Raw genomic sequence first — 6,448 nt, 5'->3', positions numbered from 1 at the left:
TAGGGACCGCTTATGGAGGACAGCAATACCACCTCCTCGCCCAGAGAGGCGGGGTTTGGCGATGTAGCTGTAATTAGACGGAGTGGCTTGGTTGAGAGAAAAATAGTCCAGGGGCTGTTGCCATGTTTCACAGAGAAGGAGCAGATCCAAATTATTGTCCAATATTAGTTCGAAAATAACTAGTGATTTGTTGGAGAGGGAGCGACAGTTCAGCAGTGCGACGGAGATGGATGAAGGAGCGGGGGTGGGGGAGTGGAGATTGTTGAAGTTGACAGTACGGAAGGTGGGGGTGACGGGGGGGCGAGAGTTAGTCCAGAAAGAGGGGATGGGTGAGCCATCAGGGAAATGTCGTTTAAAAGATAGTCCGGAGCTACGGTGGATGTAGCGGCGACGGCGGAGGATCCCAGCCTTGCTGGCAGCTGAGGCAGCAGCAGCAGGGAGACGGTGATTATTGTTGAAATGATGAAGATCAGCAGCAGTGTAGACAAATGGACGAGAAGTTAGTGGAATGGAAGCCCGGAGTAGCAGAAGTGATAGTTCATGCAGGAGATGCGACGTCACAGCAGCAGGGAATAATCCAGAAAAAATGGAAAAAACGGCTAGTAGCTGGTTAACTAAAAGTTGGTAGGCAGTGAAATGCATGGAAGCAGCAGTGGACCGAGTCGTGATGTTGGTGGAGTGGGTGGTGGTGTTGGTCAATCCCGACTGTACCCGTGCAAACGGCACGCCCCAGTGTGTCATGGCGGCACACAGCCGAGCCACGACCGGCGAGCTCGCAGCGAGCGGGTGCTCCCCCCGAGGACGCCGGCCAAGTGGCCAGCAAGTTGGGTTGGAGCCGTTTGCCGAGCCAAGAGCAAGCAGCTACAGGCTCAGAGCCGGGAGGTAGGAGGGTCCGGTTGTGGGTTGGCTAGCTGGCTAGCGTAGCTCGTAGCCCTTGTATCGACTACCGTGGCCTCAACCTCATCACTGTCAAGAACAGGTATCCTCTTCCCCTCATTTCATCAGCATTCGAACCCGTCCAGGAGTCCACCGTCTTTACCAAGCTAGATCTCAGAAATGCATATCACCTAGTCAGGATACACCAGGATGATGAGTGGAAGACCGCTTTCAAGACCTCGCTGGGCCACTTTGAGTACCTTGTCATGCCCTTTGGACTTTGCAACGCCCCTGCAGTGTTTCAAGCCTTAGTCAACGACGTACTCCGGGACTTTCTCAACATATTCGTCTTTTTTTACCACGATGACATCCTCATCTATTCACGGAACCTCTCCGAACATCGCCGTCATGTCCGCCTGGTGCTGCAGCATCTCCTGGAGAATTGCCTGTTAAAGCTGAGAAGTGCGAGTTCCACAAACAGTCCGTCACGTTCTTAGGATTCATCCTCGAGAGAGGCCAAGTTCGGCCTCACCCCGATAAGATCAAGGCCGTCCTGGACTGGCCTGTTCCAGAGAACCGCAACCAGGTCCAACGCTTCCTCGGGTTTGCCAACTTCTACCGCCGATTCATCCGCAATTACAGTCAGACAGCCGCTCCCCTAGCAGCCTTGACCTCAACCAAGATAACATTCAGCTGGACTCAAGAAGCCAACGCCTCGTTCATCGCTCTAAAGGAGAAGTTCTCACAGGCACCAATCCTCATCCATCCGTATCCCTGCAAGCAGTTTACCCTGGAGGTCGACGCTTCTGACACAGGAGTGGGAGCCATCTTGTCGCAACGCTCGGACACTGACGGAAAGTTCACCCCTGTGCATTCTTCTCCCGACGTTTAACTCCAGCAGAGAGAAACTACGACGTAGGGGACCGAGAGCTTCTGGCCATCAAGCTTGCGCTGGAGGAGTGGCGCCATTGGTTAGAGGGCACCGAACAACCCGTATTAGTTTGGACAGACCATAGAAATCTGTCGTATCTGCAGTCCATCAAACGCCTGAATTCTCGACAGTCTCGTTGGTCCTTGTTTTTCTCTCGTTTTAATTTGTCCATCTCTTATCGCCCAGGCTCCCAGAACACCAAACCAGACGCCTTGTCCCGACAATTCGCTCCCGGCGTGTCAGTGGAGAAACCAGCTCCCATCCTTCCCCCCAGTTTCACCGTAAGCTCCCTCTCCTGGGACATCGAAGGACTCGTGGCTCAGGCTCAGCTTCAGGAACCCGATCCAGGCACAGGCCCGCACGGGGAGACCTATGTTCCTTCCACAGTCCGCTCCCGCCTCATTCATTGGTTTCACTCTGCTAAATTCACAGCCCATCCCGGTACCAGTCGCACCATTGCGCTGATCACAAGACGCTTCTGGTGGCCATCCATCCATAAGGACGTCAGGGAATACGTTCTCGCCTGTCCCGTCTGTGCTCGCAATAAGTCCTCCCATAGACCCCCCACCGGACTTCTACAGCCTCTCGCCATACCCAAACGTCCCTGGTCACATATTGCGTTGGATTTTGTGACGGGCCTGCCCGCATCACAGGGAATGACCACCATCCTCACCATCGTTGACCGCTTCTCCAAGTCTTGTTATCTTGTACCGCTCAAGAAGCTCCCCTCTGCATTCCAGACTGCTCAACTTCTCGTCAAGCACGTATTCCGTCTCCATGGCATTCCACAGGAGATCCTGTCCGATCGTGGTCCACAGTTCATTTCCCAGGTGTGGAAACAGTTCTGCCCTGGATGCGAAGGTCTCCCTGACGTCGGGCTACCATTCCCAGACCAACGGGCAAACCGAGCGCATGAACCAGGAGCTCGATGCCGTGCTCCGATGCCTAACCTCCGATAACCTGGCAGAGTGGAACAAGTATCTTCCATGGGTGGAGTATGCACACAATTCCCTGGTCTCCGGTACCACAGGTCTCTCTCCATTTGAAGACTCGTTAGGTTATCAACCGTCGCTGTTCCCAGCCGACGAGAAGGAGATTGCGGTCACATCGGTTCGTCACCGTATACGGCGCTGCAAGAACGTTTGGTCCAACGCCGTCAAGGCCCTTCGCTGCTCCATCGAGCAGAACCGCAGGTATGCCGAACGGCGACGCACGCCTGCCCCACTTTATTCCCCAGGTCAGAAGGTCTGGCTTTCCTCTCAGGATGTCCCCCTCAAGTCCGTGTCACGGAAACTGGCCCCCCGCTTCATCGGGCCGTATGAGATCCTGGCGGTGATTAGTCCCACAGCGGTCCGTCTCCGTCTTCCTCCGAGCCTCCGGGTCCATCCCACCTTCCACGTCTCACAGATTAAGCCAGTCGAGTCCAGCGCGCTCCTCCCTCCGGCCGAGCCCCCGCCTCCTGCCCGGGATCTTGGTGGAGACCCAGTCTACCCGGTCCGACGGATCGTGGACGCCCGTCGGCGGGGCCGTGGGTGGCAGTACCTCGTCGACTGGGATGGCTACGGACCCGAGGACCGGTCGTGGGTGCCCCGTTCCTACATCTGCGATCCAACCCTCATCTCGGACTACTGGTCATCGCTACCGTCTTCCTCTTCTGGGCCGATGGGGAGCGGCCGTTGAGGGGGGGGGGGTGTCAGGGTCCGGGGTGGTGTAGCTCCTTTTTTCCACAGGGAGCAACCATGAGCAGAGTGGCAGAGGTCCCAGGTGCGGCTCATCAGGCTCGTTAGAGGAGGGCTCTTAAGGAGCACGCTGTCAACCGCTCGTCGCCGGAGTGTCCTACCTGTTGTGATCACCTCCACAGTTGTGCCTCTAGCTCCTCGAAACCCTCTTGCTCATCGACGCCACCTTCTCCTGATCCTCCGGTCTGCAGTAAGATCCCCGCCACAGCCACGTCAAATCCTCTGACCAAGACTTGTGTGTTTTGCTCGCAGATTCCCTCCACGGCTCACCGCCAAGATCCACCCCGTCTGGCTGAACTCCACACGCTCCGCCGTTGCCGCTCCCGCTCCTTGCTCCTGGCTCAGATCCTCCCGCTCAGCCTCCACCGCATCTCCTCTAATAAACACTCATCACTCATTCTGAACTTCTGAGTTGGTTTCCTGCATGTGGGCCATATCAATAGCCAAAACGATGACAGAAACGAACAAGGTCTCGCGTGAACACAGCCTTCAAAATAAAAGCACAGCTGAATAACATAACGAAGAATTCTTAATACTGTTCCTTAGGTTTTGCTACTTTTCTTCACATTTCGCTGCATCTCCTTGTACTCAATTTACATCTTTGACTATCCCACTTCTTTTTTGACAACTTTTTCTCCATATGATTTCCTGGTCATCTTCGTTCCACCACCAAATCTCCTCCTCTTCTGCTGTCCAGGTGTCACACCCAGTACCTTTAGTTTAGTTTATTGTTTAGCACATATTATTATAGCAAATCACAGTGCAAGGAGGGAGACGAAGCCTATATTGTTATAATCATTTGTTCAGATGTAATTATTTTCTGTATAAATAATTTTTTTTTTGTATTGCGGAGGAAAGATGGCGGACTACGGAAAGATGGCGGCGCACGCAGTTGCAGCGGCTCAGTGCTCTCCCGATCTACGCATTGTTTGTTTTTTGTTAGTGTTTGTACCCACTGTATGTCAATCATACACCACCTACAACCGGCAGGAGCTCCTCAGGATAGGTGTTTGCTGCGAGTTGAGTGTCGCAGCGGAGTTTCACCGCTCGAAAAACATACCGGAGGATATCATCAGGCGCCCCGGCTCCCCTTGGATCACCATCCCCGCTGGGAGGAAGCGAAGGCAGCGCAGAGAGAGGAGGCAAAAACGAGGCTGCAGGGCCGGCGCGCTAACCAGGCTACGGAAGCAGCCGTTCAAACCACCGCTCCCTAGCCTGTTTCTTACCAACGCCAGGTCTCTTGCTAACAAAATGGATGAACTAAGGCTACAGATGTCTGCGAACCAGACCGTGAAGGACTGCTGCATGGTACTGATCACCGAAACCTGGCTTCATCCACTCATACCGGACTCTGCTATCGAGCTAGCAGGATACACCACACAGCGTCATGACAGGACTGAGAACTCCGGTAAGAGCAAGGGGGGGGGGGGGGCTCTGTATGTACGTCAATAACAACTGGTGTACTAATATGGTGACTGTAGACAGTCACTGCTGCCCGGACCTGGAGTACGTGACTATTAAATGCAGGCCCTTTTACCTCCCTCGTGAATTTACCGTAGTCATGACGACTGTTGTTTACATACCTCCGGAGGCTAATGCTAAGCTAGCTATCGGACTATTACATGGCAGTATTAGCAGCCAGCTGAGCAGATATCCTGACGCAGTCCACATCATGGCAGGGGACTTTAATCATGTAGATTTGAAAGCAGCACTCCCTAGTTTCCATCAGCATGTTAAATGTGCCACTAGAGGAGTAAACACTCTGGACAAGGTCTACTCCAACATCAAGCTAGGCTACAGGGCAAAAGAGCTACCTCACCTGGGCCAGTCTGACCATATGTCACTGCTATTAATCCCGGCATATACCACCATCAGGAAATCAGCTCCTATCATCACTAAAACTGTTAAAACCTGGCCTGATGACGCCTCTCAGCAGTTGCAGGACTGCTTCGACAGGACTAACTGGGACATCTTCGAACACCGGGACTTGAACGTGTTCACAGACAGTGTTCTGTGTTATATCAAGCACTGCACAGACACTGTCACAGTGGGCAAACCTATACGGATATACCCCAACCAGAAGCCCTGGATGACCCGGGAGGTCCTTCGGCTGCTGGAGGAGAGGGACACCGCCCTGTCCCTCAGGTCTGAGGACGGGGCTCTCTACAGCACAGCCAGAGCCAACCTGAGGAGAGGCATCAGAGAGGCCCAGCTTGCCTACAAGAAGATGATTGAGGATCACCTGGACAGCAACAACAGCAAGCAGGTGTGGCAGGGAGTCCAGCATCTCACCAACTACAGAACCACCATCGGAGCTGCTGAAGGGGACGCCTCACTGGCAGAGGTCCTCAATACCTTCTTCGCCCGGTTCGAGTCCGAGCCACCTGAAGGGGCCACATCACATCCCACAGACCGCAGCAGCTTCACCCTCACAGTGAAGGAGCACGAGGTGAGGCGCACGCTGCGGACCATCAACCCGAGGAAGGCTGCGGGTCCTGACGCCGTCACTGGGCGTGTCCTGAAGGACTGCGCAGATCAGCTGGCTGGAGTCTTCACAAAGATTTTCAACCAGTCCCTTACCGAGTCCACCGTCCCATCCTGTTTAAAATCCTCCACTATAGTCCCCCTGCCCAAGAAACGCCACATCACCAGCCTCAATGACTACCGGCCAGTCGCACTCACCCCGGTGGTCATGAAGTGCTTTGAAAAGCTGGTACGGGGTCACATCACAGCACTCCTGTTCAGAGGTTTTGACCCCCACCAGTTTGCCTACAGGGCAAATAGATCCACAGAGGACGCAGTAGCTACAGCCCTCCACGCTGCACTGTCCCACCTGGAGCAGCCAGGGAGCTATGTGCGGATGCTCTTCGTGGACTTTAGCTCTGCTTTTAACACCATCCTC

General features: G+C 54.3%; 1 long non-coding RNA gene across 1 annotated transcript; it reads left to right on the top strand.

Annotated features, from left to right (window-relative positions):
- Positions 1 to 3,318: 3,318 nt before the first annotated feature.
- LOC119124959 lies at positions 3,319 to 3,950 on the top strand. Its single transcript, XR_005098379.1, has 2 exons — positions 3,319 to 3,729; positions 3,799 to 3,950. It is a non-coding gene; the product is annotated as an uncharacterized LOC119124959 (long non-coding RNA).
- The last annotated feature ends 2,498 nt before the right edge of the window (positions 3,951 to 6,448 follow it).

Source organism: Syngnathus acus, chromosome 1, assembly GCF_901709675.1.
Source record: "Syngnathus acus chromosome 1, fSynAcu1.2, whole genome shotgun sequence".
Lineage (NCBI taxonomy): Eukaryota > Metazoa > Chordata > Actinopteri > Syngnathiformes > Syngnathidae > Syngnathus > Syngnathus acus.
This window is presented reverse-complemented; position numbering and strand designations above follow the sequence as displayed.